This window comes from Leptonychotes weddellii, chromosome 3, assembly GCF_054177405.1.
Source record: "Leptonychotes weddellii isolate Sample4059 chromosome 3, ASM5417740v2, whole genome shotgun sequence".
Classification (NCBI taxonomy): Eukaryota; Metazoa; Chordata; class Mammalia; order Carnivora; family Phocidae; genus Leptonychotes; species Leptonychotes weddellii.
Window position 1 is genome coordinate 171,127,954 of NC_138371.1, and position 15,276 is coordinate 171,143,229.

Here is a 15,276-nt window from a genome sequence, read left to right on the forward strand (position 1 = left end):
TCAAATAACAATAAGATACCATTTTTCAACTCTCTAATTGACAGTGGTTAAAAGATTAATAATTCCCGGTGTTGGCCAAGAGTATGGGAAAACAAGTGCTGTCACATGCTGCGAGTGGGAGTACAAAAATTTGCTAATTTTCTGGAAGGAAAAACTGCAATATCTATTAAAATGTTTAATGTTCATATTCTTTAACAATTTCACTTCTAAGAATTTATCCAATTGAAAAACTCACACAAATACATGAAAAAATAAGACGTTCTTTGCGACATGGTTTATAGTGGTAAAATAGGAGCAACTTGACTTTTTCTCAGTAAAGGATAATTAAATATGCTCACACCAAATGACATTCAAAACACGTTGCTAAGTTTAAAAAAGGTAGTTGCCAAACTAGATATACTCTATGAAACCATTTTTGTTAAGAAATTATGTACAGGGACACCTGGGTGGCTGAGTTGGTGAAGCGTCTGCCTTCGGCGCAGGTCATGGTCCCAGGGTCCTGGGATCGAGCCCCGCGTTGGGCTCCCTGCTCAGCGGGGAGCCTGCTTCTCCCTCTGCCAACTGTTCCCCCTGCTTGTGCTCTCTCTCTCTCTTTCTCTCTACGACAAATAAATAAATAAAATATTTTTTTAAAAAGAAATTATGTACATGTTTGGATGTATATGTTCAAACATACATATATTCAAGTCTGAAGTAATATACCTCAAGCTTTTAACAGTGGTTTCTGAATATTAAAAGTACAGAAGACATTTCAGGACAAACCTGGGGTGCAGAAATAAGCAGGAAGAACTGGAAGACCCAACCCTGGGGTGCTAAACCAAACAACAGGACAAAGGTGCCACCTTAGTAAAGCAAAGTAAAAACAAAGAGACCTAAGCCCCGTGTCTCCCCATCCCTGGGCACCGCCAGCCCCCCCACCACCCTCACCTCTCTCCCTGCTCTCTGTCCTGATGTTCCCCGAAAGGCTGAGCCTGCAGACTTCCTGTCAGCTTCGGGAAATGGGAGGCACTTGTGGGAAATTGGAGAGCAAGACGAGAGAGGTCAGGGTGTTTGTTCCTCACTTCCTTCCTGTTTGATGCTGTGTCTCATCACGTAACAACAGCAACAACAACAAAAAAAATTGGACTTGGTAAGGAGAGATTTTATTTGGAAGAATTACTGTGGGGGGCTGGGGGCAAGGGACCATGGAAACGGGGAGAATGTCATGACCATAACACCTGCAGGCGTCTCCAGAGCTAGGCAGATAGGGGTTTTCTTTGATAAAGAGGGATAAACAAGGATAGAAAGAGCCTGGTGTGGGGGGGAGTGGGTGAAAGCAGAGCATGATCGGATTGTACATCAGAGAATGTTTGACTCTGAGGTCAGCCTGTTCTCAGGGGCTGGGGAGGGGGCGTCAACTGGCTCAGGCTGAGGGTGGGCCAAAGTTCGGGCACCTGGAGGCAGAAGAGAAGCTTAAACAAAGTTTGATGAACAAGCATTTTGTTCCCACTGGTCAGTGGAGATAAGCAGCTCAACTAATCATTTATGAGCCCAAGAATGGGACTTGCAAAGGTCTGCGCCTGGCCTTGTCTTAGGCTGACGAAGGAGGCATCCCTGAGTCCTCTCTGTTCACATGGGGAAGGGCAGTTCCTTGCAGGAAACCATTTCCCAGAACTCAAACACGGGGAAACTACCTTCACTGTGGCCCCAGATCGCAGGGTCTGGGTAAAGTTCAAGATGGCAGGTGTCTAGCAGCACCATATCTCTGCAACAAGAGCTCGGTCGGGGGGTGGGAGGGCCTCCTCGGAAGCTCCAGGTCCCCGAGTCTCAGGAACACGCTCCCTTACCTTGCCTCTTTGGCCCTAGAGATTGGGAGGCCTCCCCCAGGGGCTGGTTGCTGGGTCCCTAACACCCCTGTGGGCTCCCTTAACTCACCTCTGTTAGTGTCCTTCACGAAGGCCCTTATTTGTCATGTGCTTCATCCCTGGGCCTGCTTTAGCCCTGGTGGTTTGTAATACCCGTGACCTAATTGTCACTGCTCGCCAGCTCTCGACACAAAGTTTCTTCTGGGTAGGGCAACAGGTTACAGGAAAAATAAGGTAGACGTTGAGGTGCCAATATAGAGAAGAGGTCAAACCGGAACTAACTCTTTCATTTGTTCTGGAAAACTCCCTAAAATATCATAACCGTATCATAGTTAATATGTTGTGAAATCATCCTAGTGAACTTTCTGTGTAATACAATATTTAATCCTGAGTTCATCGTATCAACAAGCGTGTATGAGGGGCCTGTAAGAGGCACTCATAATCAGAAACATAAAAATAAAAGAACAAATAGGGCGAGGACTGTAGGAGTCCCTCATCCAGGGATGGTAAAGTTTACTGTTGCTGCTCCATGCATCACTCCACTCTCCAGGCCAATGCCGAGAGAGGGGAGAAACTGGGAGCAACATCCTTAGCTTGCCTCCCTCCTCCTTCCTCTCTGTCAACCAAGGTCTCCAAGCCTAGTCGTTAATAGGGAAAAGGTGGAAATACATGAGTTTGGAAATCCAGCCTGACTTAAAACACTATAGGTTTCCGAAACACTTCTGTTTTGAAAACCAAGAGCTGAGTATCTCCTTAGTCATTCCCTCGCAACCCCTTGAGAACAAACCTCCACCTCCATCTAAGCAGTGGGTGACCTGGGTGACGTAGATTTGGGTCTCCTCTTCTCCAAGGCAGAAGAGAAGAGCTCACCGGAGGATTTTTAAATATCGCCATTCTTAAACAGCCACGCCGAGCACAGCATCTGAATGGGAAACGTGCCGTGGCAACATGGTATTCGGGAGTGCCTCAGTGAGGGGCACGACACCGGAAGCCCATGCTCACCGGCGCTGCTCTGTACCTTCTGCTGTGATTAATGAAGACACAAGGAGGTGTGGCAGTATCATGTAACAGAATTAGAGTCCCAGGACATAGCCAGCAATTACATTTGCAAAACCATCTCAGCTACGGTTTGCGTGGTTGTGGCCATAAGCCAACGAGAATTACCCACACTTAGCTGATGCAAAGCAGTCAGACAACAAAGCCCCAGAGACCTAATGTCACATGGCAAGATACTTCAAGAAGCTTGAAAATGAGAGAGCTCTGTGGCCTTTGAACACACAGCCTCCTGCAGAAGAGATTCCCAGTCAGTCTTGGAAAGCGTCTGCATTCAGAGGGAGTACGGGATTCACATCTCTCCACTTGGCTAGGTGGTCGTATGCCACAGGGCAACAGGCATAGAATAACAGAGTAACAGAAATTCAGTGTATTAAGTCTCGTAGTTGTGGCAAAGAGTTTCTGAATCTTAAGAGTGGACTTAAGGGACGCCTGGGTGGCTCATTCGGTTAAGCGTCTGCCTTCAGCTCAGGTCACGATCCCAGGGTCCTGGGATCGAGTCCCACATCGGGCTCCCTGCTCCGCAGGGAGCCCGCCTCTCCCTCTGCCTCTGTCTCTCTCTCTCTGTCTCTCATGAATAAATAAATAAAATCTTTAAAAAAAAAAAAGAGTAGACTTAAATCATTGAAAAGAAAGCAGAAAATAATGTTTGCTGTGACACAGAGAAGAAACCAACAGGAAAGCAGAAGAAAGAGAAGCACGGACCTGTTTGTCCAAACTCTGAAAGCTTTGATAAGCTTGGAACAGGTGTTTCAAGAAATGCCCTCCTGCCCAAGGTGCCATCCCCACGTGATCTTCCCCAATCCCCCCTTCTTGCTAGAAACCAAGGACCTATGTTCTCAGGTTGAACTGTCAATGGATTTTTGGCAGGTTCGCTGTGGGGTGGGCTTCCGGTTCGCAAATATACAAGAGCAGCCTCGAAGTAATGGGATCGTGCAGATCATCAACACAACCTCAACTCTGGCACCTCAGCTTCCAAACGATCCTTCTTGCGGGAGGCGGGATGTTGAAAGTACACGCAGGCCCCGTCGCCTCACCTGGGATGCAGGCTGTTCCAGTTGTCCACGGGGACACCTCAAAAGTAGATAATGCAAACTGAACGCAGGAGGGGGACGAAAACAGGCAAACGAGCGCAAGACCCAGTCCCAATAGTGCCATCTCAGAGCGGCTTCAACACTCGTGCACTGAGAGGAGAGGTTTTTAGTTAACACAAGATTCACAAGGCAATTATGTCCTAAATTATGTATAATTTTCTTCAAGTATCTGCACATGATTTAGCTCTGAAACCCGCTCTGGAGTTCTGTGTGGCTCATACCAGAGCATGAATTCAGTTCTGCTCAACTAATCCTTTTGTTTTCCTTATAAACCTCAAGTTAAAAGAACCTGCTTGGATATTACAATAAAAAGTTGCCTCAACTTCTAGCACCATCCTGGGGTCCAGATTAAAAAGACAAAGTGGGGCCAGCCCAGAGAGAATAGGGCTTTATTTGGGACCAGCCTCTTTTATTAGTATATAGCATTTGTGGAAAGAAGAAACAGAATCAAATTTAGATATATGGTCTTTCAAAGGGTATAATGAATATTCAGGCACTAACACTAACCCCAGTCATTAATTTCCTTTAGCTATTTAATTTCAGGTAAGACCTCCAAAAAGTTCTGATCCATAAATAACCCCAAAGTGGAGAAAACTGAAATAGAATTCATAGCTGCGGTATCATTTTGTGTATGATTAGAAATAGGGCAAAACAATTGCTCTTAGCAAACTTCTGAATAATCCAATCTGAAGGATGTGATCATTGTGTATGCTCATTTCATGAAAAAACTGGATTGCTAATCAGAAGAACTGGTGTTGAAATGTAGAGGTCAGGGGATCGTTGTTTTCCTTTATAGAATATTTTTTTCCTGCATTTTAAACAATGAACGTGTCCAATATTCCCATTCACCATTACTGTCTTATTTTATAAATGGCAGAAGGAAATTATGCATATGACCTGACATCAACCTGGCCAGAGAATGTCACTCTTTCAGCAGTGATTGAAAAATATATTTGATTCTTGGTCTTGCATCAGGACATATCTTGATACACATGCATGAAGGGTGTATCATTTGAAAACAGTTCTGAGGCATTGAACTTAATGATCTAATCACACTTCTGTCATTATTAAGAACTAGTACTTGTCAGGTAATGGAATTAAATTCAAACAGAAATGCTCATATATTTAATGGCTAATTTGGAAGAATATGGTTTTAAAATTCAAAATTCATTTCACAAAGGACTGTGGAGTAATTATGTTCATGAATATAGCACTTTAGTCTGAGAGACACATAAGAGAGTTTTAAACGTTAAAAATTTTAGAAGCACACACTCAAAAAAAAAAGCCATCTGTTTTAATGCACCTGCCCACTGTTTGGCTGGTTCCGGTCCCACATTTCCTGCTATTTCACAGTGTCTTCCCATCCCCTTTTTTTCCTAGGAGCAAATGTGTGCAGCTCCTGAAGTCAGCGAAGAACCTTTGTGTCACCCACCTGGGCCAGCTTCTCGGGGGTGACCTCATCCAGCCCAAGTCCTGCTTCCTCCTTTGCGTCCTTTCTCACCCAACATGCGAGGTTTATAAAGATGCTGAGTCCCTCTGCTTCACGGAGGGGGACAGGAGTAGATGTAAAGCGATACTCTCTTAGGCTTCAGGGTCACAAAAGGTGGGCGCGAAGGTAAGAAGGGGAGCCCTGGATGCAGCGCTGTGCTGTAGCTGACTCCCTTCAGCGGCTCACAGGAGACCACTGGTGAACTCCCAGGAATTCTGCAAGCCAGCTGTTCAACCACTGCTACCTTGAAATTGGCCATGACGGGGCTGTTTAGAATATTCTCCCCCTGGAAATCAGCAGGCACCACAATCACCTACAAATGGGGGCGGCGGGGGGGCAGTTGTTAAACATTGACCAGCACACCACTATGCCAAAGAAGCAGCAATTATTGAACGTCTACTCTCTACTTCGCGCCACTTTCATTTAAGGAAAAAATTGCCCTGAATTCTCACATCGACACTGGCAGGTGCTGTTATAACCTTGTTTTTTTCAGAGAAGCAAACTAAAGCTCGGAGAAGGAATGTGCCAGAATTTAAGCGACTGCCTGAAGGATAACCTCCATCTCCTTCAAACTTTACTCCCGAAGGCTTGGAGGATTGGGAGAAATCTTAAATGTTCTCTAGTCCTATGGGCCAGGCACGCGGATCTGCATTATCATCAACCCGAGGATGGTTGTCCTGCCTTCTCCTGAGCACTTCCAGGGACAGAAAACACACGACCTCACACCACTCATGGTTTGAACGCTCTTATTCTTCGAAAGTACTTCCTTATTTTGAAAAGAAAACCCTTTTTGCCTCCATCCATCTGTTCTTGTTGTACCAGTAGAGAACTTGAGAATGCTAGAAGCCCTTCAGGTTTCTATAAGCCTCGCATCCTAGGAGACCCCGGGAACAGAGCAAAACCAAAATGCATCAGTCTCAGCTTTGCATTTTGCCTTTGCATGCATCTGCCATCCATCCTGCAGAGAGCTGTGGGTCCGCGGTCAGCGATATTCGCCAGACTGCGCCCCGGATGTACAAAGAGGAGTGAGATAGCTCCTGGTCTTATGAAGCTCATGACCCTAAGACCCTTGCCACTTAAAGTGTGGGATGGAGGCCAGTAGTTGCAGCACCAGGGGCCTGGTAAAATGCAGAGTCCCAGGTCCCTCACAGACCTCCACACCTACAGAAACAGAACTGACGTTTTAGTAAGATCTCTAAGTGATCCTTCTGCATCTTAAATGTTGAGAAGCCTTAGCTGGGCAGAACTGATACTTTATCTCTCTAAAGCAATGTGCTTCATTATTTATATTTTAATGTAGTCTTTTTCTCGGGACCCACGAGGCACCTACATGCCTCTGGAGCTGGTGGTCGTTATCTACATAATTCTCTTCCTGTTCTGAAGGTGGTTTTTGAAAGGTAGCAAAGTTGTCCCACAAATGTTTCGCCTCAAGTTCACGTAATTTGTAAGCGTTCATGGACACTTTTTAATGACTATCATAAAAAGCACCCGAAGTGCTAGGATTCCAATATATTACATGTGGATCATGTCGTATTTTTATAGCTGGATTTGATTGTATGTGTATGTTGCTCGGCAGCCTGCACTTCAGAGATCACACTTCAGTTTTCCTTGGAGGATGTCCTGCAGGGAAGGACACTGCAAATGGGGAAATCTATTCTTCATCACAGACACTGTCAGCACGCGCTTAAGGGAACCACAGCAAGCCCGCTTCCAGAGTCAAGAGAGAAATCAGTTTTTTTTTCTCCCCATGAGTTACCAGGCGTATTTATCTCGTTTTTGAAGAAACAGACTTTGACCTAGGAATTCACCCCCTAAGAGGTCAGAAGTCTTTCCTGCCTGTGATGGTTTACTTAAAATTGAAACAAGGAAATAGAAGCAAAACAACATCCACAATAAATACACACCGAAAGCAAGACAAGGTTAGAGGTGATATTTTAACACGCAGCCTTTCAGGACATGTTAAATGTACAGATTTCCTTGCAACCCTAAAATATCACAAGGAACCACCCTTTGGTATACGCACATCTGTTTTCAAACCTCTTCAATAAACACACGCAATAAAAACCAATAATCCCAACGCCAGTCATACACACATGGGCTCTCCTCTAAGGAGGCATGTTTGTTGCTAGGGTAACATGATACATGATAATTAAATTTTTCCAAAAAGTAAGAACAACATCACAACATTTTTCATAAGAAATCGTCAGTAAACAGGTCATTCTAAATGACTACATCATTTTTCGCCACCTCCATATCCCACACTACTTTTTTGTGTGTTGTTTTTATTCTAGTCACTTCCTTTCTTTCCTCCTTGGAATGCTTGAAGCAGACAAAACACAATTTGCTAATAGTAACGCCAAGCCTTTACATTTGCTGTGTGTATCACTTGGCATGGGCTGCCATGACCAAAAATACCTCGGGCTGGCGCCTCAAACAGCAGAAATGGATTTTCTCACCCTTCCGAAGCTGGAAGTCTAAGACTGCGGTGCCGGCAGGGTGGGTTTACCCTGTCTTCTTGGCTTGGCTTGTGGACCGCCTCAGTGCGCGTGAACCCCTGGGGTCTTCCTCTTCCCAGAAGGACACCAGGTCCACACCAATGGCCTCATTTTAACTTCATAACCTCTTCCAAGTCCCTGCTCCTAACTGGTGACCTTGGGAGGTCCTGCAGGTTGGGACCTCAACATATGGAACATGGGGGACACAATTCGGCTCCTAATGGAAGCCAGGCACTTCTTCCACGCTTCCATTAACTCTTTTCATTGCTCATCTACCACGTGAGGCCCACACGCCAGCCTGCCTCTTACAGGAAGAAAGTGGGGGCCCTGCGGTCACACAAGGGACCCCTCGCGGACGGCCCGGAAGTCTGGTCTGGAGGTCTCCGAGGCCGAACCGACTTGGCTCTTTATTCAGAGCATCAGCTGGTTTGTAGATGATTGGGCTCTGTTTGCGCTAGAGAGAACTGCTACTTGTTCCCGTCTTAAACGATTCCAGAAGGCTGAGCTTTCACGGCCTCTTGCCGAAGTGTTCACTGTTTTTCTGTGCCCGCCCTCGACGTGGTCTGCCCGTGCGATGGTCCGTCCAGGGCCCGCTCCAGGGCGTGTGGGGGGTGCCTCGTCTTCCCCCTCCGGTGACGTCCCTTGCGCAACCCGCACCTGCCGTGGTGGGAGCCTTTACACAATGCGCATGGGCAAACGCTGCAAATCGGGGCTGTTTTTTGCTTGAATACAAATTACCCTTTTTTTTTTTTTTTTTTTGAGAACCAGCTTTTGAGCACACGATTGCCTACACTGTACCCTGGACCGTTTCCCTTTGTAATTTGCTCCTGCGAAATATGATGAATCCTTATCTTGGAAGTGTTATTTAGTTCATTAATTTATTTAGTTATTTAATGCATGAACTTTGTGACAACTTTCAATGTTTCTCCTTAGAGATCAGTTTTTCTTACCTCACCTGGTAGCAAAATATGTAAATATTCCTGGTGCCACTTCTAAAATGTTATAATATGTGTTTGTTAAATGCTTTTTAACTTTTATTAAATAAAGGATAGCCAGGATGTCATTGGTGTACAAGGTTTTCGTATAAAACTTTACATGGTGTATCAATATAAACATACCTAAGTATAAAAACATGGAATGTTTGTACAAATTCACTTGTACAAATTTGTACAAATTCAATTGCTAATTTTTTAGTTCATGTAAAGCTGCATCACTGAATATATTTTTAAGTCAATGATATCAGAATTAGCAATGTAAATTTTGTATCATACGTAAATATCATGACTCTCTTCCTTCAGTCTTTGGTTCTATACATTGATTCCTCTGTTAGTAAAGCACGTGACTATCACTGACATTCTTTGGGGTGAATGTGTGTTACTAGAGAAAGAACACGAGGCCCCCAGTGGATGCATTCCAGAAGGGTACTGGAACACAGGATCTTGAGCTTCCCTTTGACAATATATTTAAATATATTTTTAAATTTTTAGCTATATCTATCTAAATATAGATAGAGATATATAATTTTTGAAATTTTTTCAAAGATTTTATTTATTTATTTGACAGAGAGAGACAGCCAGTGAGAGAGGGGACACAAGCAGAGGGAGTGGGGGAGGGAGAAGCAGGCTTCCCATGGAGCAGGGAGCCCGATGCAGTGCTCGATCCCAGGACTCTGGGATCATGACCTGAGCCCAAGGCAGACGCTTAACGACTGAGCTGCCCAGGACGCTGAGATATATAATTTTAAATATATTTTTAGATGAAGAGTCCCTCCCTTTCTCGTTATCATATGAAGTCCTTGCTCCTTTCCCCCGCTATGTCCTGTGGGGCTTGGCGGCTTTCACCTTCCTCCAGGGATGAAGCAGTTCAGAATGACCTGGCCCAGGAAGGTTCCGTGCACGCTCCCCTCTGAGTTGCCTCAGCTCCCGGCCCCACACGGAGGAGTCCGGATGTCCTCCAGTCTACCTGTATCCTTCAGCACCTCACGCTGGATTCGAAGCTATCCTATTGAATGAAGCCACCCCTCTAATAACAATGCCTAAAAGGAAAAACGGAACTCAAACATCCGACTCTGTAATAAGGACAGAATTTCCAATTCTTGAGCTTGTATCACAAACCTGCCAAATGGCCAGGTAGGCAAGAAAGAGCCCAGTTTCTATGTCTACAACCTTCAAGGATTCCATGGCTGGCACATTTTCGGAGGAACTGCTCTGTGCCGGGCTCTGCCTCACCTCCCTTGGTCCCAGAACAAGCTCATGAGGCAGAGATTAAATCTTCATCTCAAGGATGAAGAAACTGAAGTACGCATGAATTAACCTACTAGTTCAGGTTCACCTCCCTAATGAGCAACAAGGCCAGGATCCAAGCCCAGGATTACCTTGTTCCAGAGCCTGACCTCCCTCCATCAGTCATGCAACCTGTGATTCTGGACTCAGCGACAGATTTTGGGAACGGGAAGGTCATCAAGCCCAAGATATTGGGTGTCCAGAGAAATCAGGAGTTTGGAAGGAAAAGTCCATGTGGACACGATGAAATTAATCTCTCTCCTTGCACTTTTGAAGAGACAGGGGTTTCCTGCTCTGTCATTGCCCCACTGTGAACCTCAGTGGATTCCTGCTCTGTATTCCTTTCACTCATTTGTAAACAAGATTCATTCTTACCCCCAACCTGCTTCACGGGTGGTACACATGAAGTATATAAGTCTTTGAGCACATCAAAGACAGCGCTGTATAAATACTATATTATTATACACGTTCCCATAGGAAGCGTCTCCAGGACCCTTTGATCCATAAATATTTCATTGACTCAGCTCAGCTAAAGCCATCTTTGACTCTGAGGCATCATAAGGTAATTGACCACAAAGAGAGTTCAAAAAGGAATGCATTCTGCATCTGAGCTCTCTGTCTTCTTAACTCCTTAATCTCAACTTGCTCATTTTAAAAAATAAGTTAATATCACTTTTTATAGTTTCCATTTTCAGGTAAGCATGTACCCGCACACAGTTCTAGGTCCCAGGAAAGCACAAGGAGGCTGGGGGCTGACACATTCAAAAGAAGAAAAAAAAAAATAATTCATACTTTTTAAGGGAGAAGAAACTGTAAAATATTCAGGTCTTGGGGCACCTGGGTGGCTCAGTCATTAAGCGTCTGCCTTCCGCTCAGGTCATGATCCCAGGGTCCTGGGATGGTGCCCCGCATCGGGCTCCCTGCTCAGTGGAGAGCCTGCTTCTCCCTCTCCCATTCCCCCTGCTTGTCCCTCTCCCACTCCCTCTGCTTGTGTTCCCTCTCTCCCTGTGTCTGTCTCTGTCAAATAAATAAATAAAATCTTTTTAAAAAAATTCAGGTCTCTGCCCTCAGAGATAATATTGGATGTTCCTTCATCTACTTTTTTCTGCATTTATTCCTTTTGGATTTTACTTCTTTCCTAAAAGAAAGGCAACAAATGGATTTTTCATATCATTTGAAGGAGGAATAAATTTAAATTATATCAAATTCGTTGTTACTTTCTTTATGTCATTTCTCAGATGCTTTATTTTAAAAAATATGAAATATGGCATAAAATATGTTCTATTTAACCATATTTACCTTTATTTATTATCAATCTAGAAATGCTTCTCAGCCACAAACCCAGAAGGAACCCCAGGACACATAGCAGTAGGTCATATTTTTTAAAGATGAATATTCTTCAGCAAAATCTATACATTTTAGTGAACATATTTAAATGCAAATCCTATGTGAAATTTACCAAATATTAAAGAAAATTTTCAGGATTTTGGAGTAATACTATAATGACAGGTCAGGAATACTCTTAACAAACATAAATGTCTGCAATCCCGGGAAAAAGAGCATAACTAAAAGCTATAATTAGTTGGCTTAATCATTTAATCTCAACCATTTCTTGGCTTCTACTCTGCTGACTCAAAAGAAAAAAAAATCAACAACGTAAAAAAAACAAGGAACAGGAACTTAGGAAGGTGAGTTCATTCACCTAAAGGTTACATCAGTGGGTGTTAGAGCTCCCACCCTGCTTTGTAGCAGATGCGGACTGACGCTTGTAAAGTCGTGTTAATCATCATGATCATCCAAAAAAAAAAGGAAGGAAAAAAGACTCCTTTGGCTTGCGTTTTTCATATGGTGTTCTTTTAGACCAACACGGCCACTGGAAATACAGATTTGTTTTTATCTTCTTATTTTGGTAAGTCGTCTCCCCCCACCCCCATTTTATTTCAGTAACAGCTCCTTGTTTCCTGAGCCAGGATGCCCAACTTCCAACAGCTCATGGATCTACCACAAAGTTTGTTCCTGCTCAAATCAATGATAACACCTGATGACACGGATGAAATTTTGCGTGTAATTTACAAGTCGCTCAGATTCGAATGTGCCTATTTAGTACTATCCAGCAGTCCTGTGAAATAATGCCTCCTCTGGGATATAGAAATGCTGCTTCGTGTTCTTATAGCTCTCCTCTTGGACCATCGCCAGTATAAAGAATAGTCATATGCTCACCAAAACTTAGTATACACCAGACACATCAAATTTGTCATTTTTATTAGCTCCTAAAACACATCCACTCATTCATTACACAAATAACTAGTGAGCATCTGTGAAGTATTGGACAATGTTCTAGGTGATGGAGAAATAGTGTAGAACATGGACTTACCTTCCTGGAGGGGACATGGATCGTCACCAAGTAAACAAATAAATCAATAATATAAATTCAGAGAGTTGCATTGCTTATGAAAGAATTAAAACAGGGTCAAAGGATGTGGACCGCCTGGTGAGGCTGAGGGTGTCATCAAGGAAGTCCTCCCCAAGGAGGTGACAATGAAGCAGCCCCTTGAATGGGGAGAAGGAGGAGACTATTCAGAGATCTGCAGGGAGAAGTCTGTGGTCAGGAAGAGCTAGGGCCCCAGTGGGATGAGAGCATGACTGTAAAGGGAAGGGGTGAGGTGGTAGAGGAAGACCAGGATTTGATCCTGTAGGGACAATAAGGTTTGAATTTTTAATTTAAGTGTAATGGAGACCCTTCGGAGTTATAGACAGAAAATGACATGATCTATTTTACATTTGTCAAAGACTGTGATCAGTGTGGCAAAGAGATTGTCCAAGCACAAGGATGTGTGCCAGAAGGCTACGTAAATGCAGGAGATGGGCAATGGGCGTGGGGAGTCGAAGGGGCTACAGGGGAAATCAGGAGCTGTGTCAGAAGCTGACAACAAGATGGGATCCCCTGGGCAAGGATCTTAATACGGAAACGCCTTGTGGAGACAAGGCAGGAGTCTGGAAGGCTGGAAGAACCCCCAGAGGGGCCTACAAGTGTCCCCCACATGTGGGCTGGGCGGAAGCGTCCTACACTGCCATGCAGTCTGAGGGAGGCTGGGCAAGGCCTGTAAGGAACCCCGAGCCAAAGTGGGCCGAGGAGTCTCACATGTCCAGGGAATGGCTGCCTTAGTCGCTTTGCCTCACACGGTCCTTAGCATGGAGCAGCCCTGGCGGGGTATGGCTATGACTCAAACAGCAGTGGGTTTCGAAGTATAGCTGGGGCCTGTGGCCAGTCCCACAGCTGTAACGGGAGATCCGTGAGGTGCACCCTGGAGGCTACCGGGGAGTAACGGTCAGGTCACCATACATGGGAGCAAGGGAGGGAGAAGACGGGGCCGGGGGTCCAGCCCCAGGAGACAGAGTACCTCATGGTATATCCATGAACGGACCACGGAGGCTGCCTGCCATGTGGTCACACTCAAATCTGCTTCTGCATGAGACCAAGCCATCCCCACGGAATTCCGAAGACAGGTTGCCATGGGAAAGGATTGACTTCAGAGACGCAGGAAGGAACCTTCCTAAGGGTGAGGGCCATTCTAGATCTCGATCCCGGCTGTGCTTACCCGATCATAAGCATTTGCCAAAACTCATTGAACCATATGCATTTTCATGGTCTACTTTACTGAAGAGAAGCTGTACTTCAATATACCTGACTTTAAAAAAACAAAACAAGAGTCCAGAAGAAGAGTGTGTTGAATATGCTATCTTTTATGTAAAAAAAAGGAGAAAATTAAGAATAAATAGTCGCATTTTCTTGTATAATTTTGTAAAATTCTAGAAGTAGACACAAATGACTGCGTGGTTAGGTGAGGAGATGGAATGGGGTGCATAAAAGATGGGTATGGAGGAAGTCATCCCCTATTCACCTACCCACAAAATTTTATATTTATATAGCTATAAAGGAAGGAGAGAGAGAGGCCTCGGGGAAGAAAGCTGAGACTAACCACGGGTGAACAATGGTGCTGTCGTTAGCGGAGATGCAGTTGCCCAAGAAGAAGCAAGTTGTAAGCGCGGGCTGGGGAAGGGAGTGAAAAGCAAGAATCCCTCGTTGCACTTGCCCAGAGGGATGGTGAATTTTGTACGTCAGTTTGACTGGGCTAAGGGGCGCCCAGATAGCTGGTAAAACATTTTTCTGGTTGTGTCTGTGAGGATGTTTCCAGAAGAGATTAGCCTTTGATTTGGTAGCCTGAGTAAAGAAGATCACCCCCACCAAAGCAGGTGGGCATCACCCAATCCACGGAGGGCTTGATTGGAACAAAAAAGCAGGAAAGGGCAAATCTGCCCTTTCAGCTGGAACCTTCATCCCCTCTGCTCTCATAGGCAGGTGCTCTGGTTCTCAGGCCTTCGGACTTGGACCAAATCACACCACCGGTGTTCCTGGCCGGCTTGCACACAGTAGACCTGGACCACTTCTTCCAGGAAATCTCCTGTTAGAGTTCTCTCTCCATATCCTATTGGTTCTGTTTCTCCGGAGAACCCTAACAGTTTGAGAAGCCTGTTGCGCTTCCAGATAGAGCTGATGAACAGACTGGGGGCTGTACTGGTCTCAAGTCCAGGGCTGAGCTCCAGGCTGGAGCTAACTGTCAGCAGCCTATTGTTGGGACAGAAGGTCAGAGAAGAAAGAGGGATCTTGAGGCAGTCTGCAAGAAGCAGGCATGAGAAGGAAGGGCAGCCCCAAAAGGGATGTGGAGATGGCTGCTGCTGTCAGGGGACAGTTTGAGGAGAGAAGTGTCCCCGGGGTAAAGCGAACACCGTGTCTTAAGAAGAAAAGTCTGGGGCGCCTGGGTGGCTCAGTTGGTTAAGCGGCTGCCTTCGGCTCAGGTCATGATCCTGGAGTCCCGGGATCGAGTCCCGCGTCGGGCTCCCTGCTCGGCGGGGAGTCTGCTTCTCCCTCTGGCCCTCCCCCCTCTCATGTGCTCTCTCTCATTCTCTCTCTCTCAAATAAATAAATAAAATCTTTAAAAAAAAAAAAAAAAAGAAGAA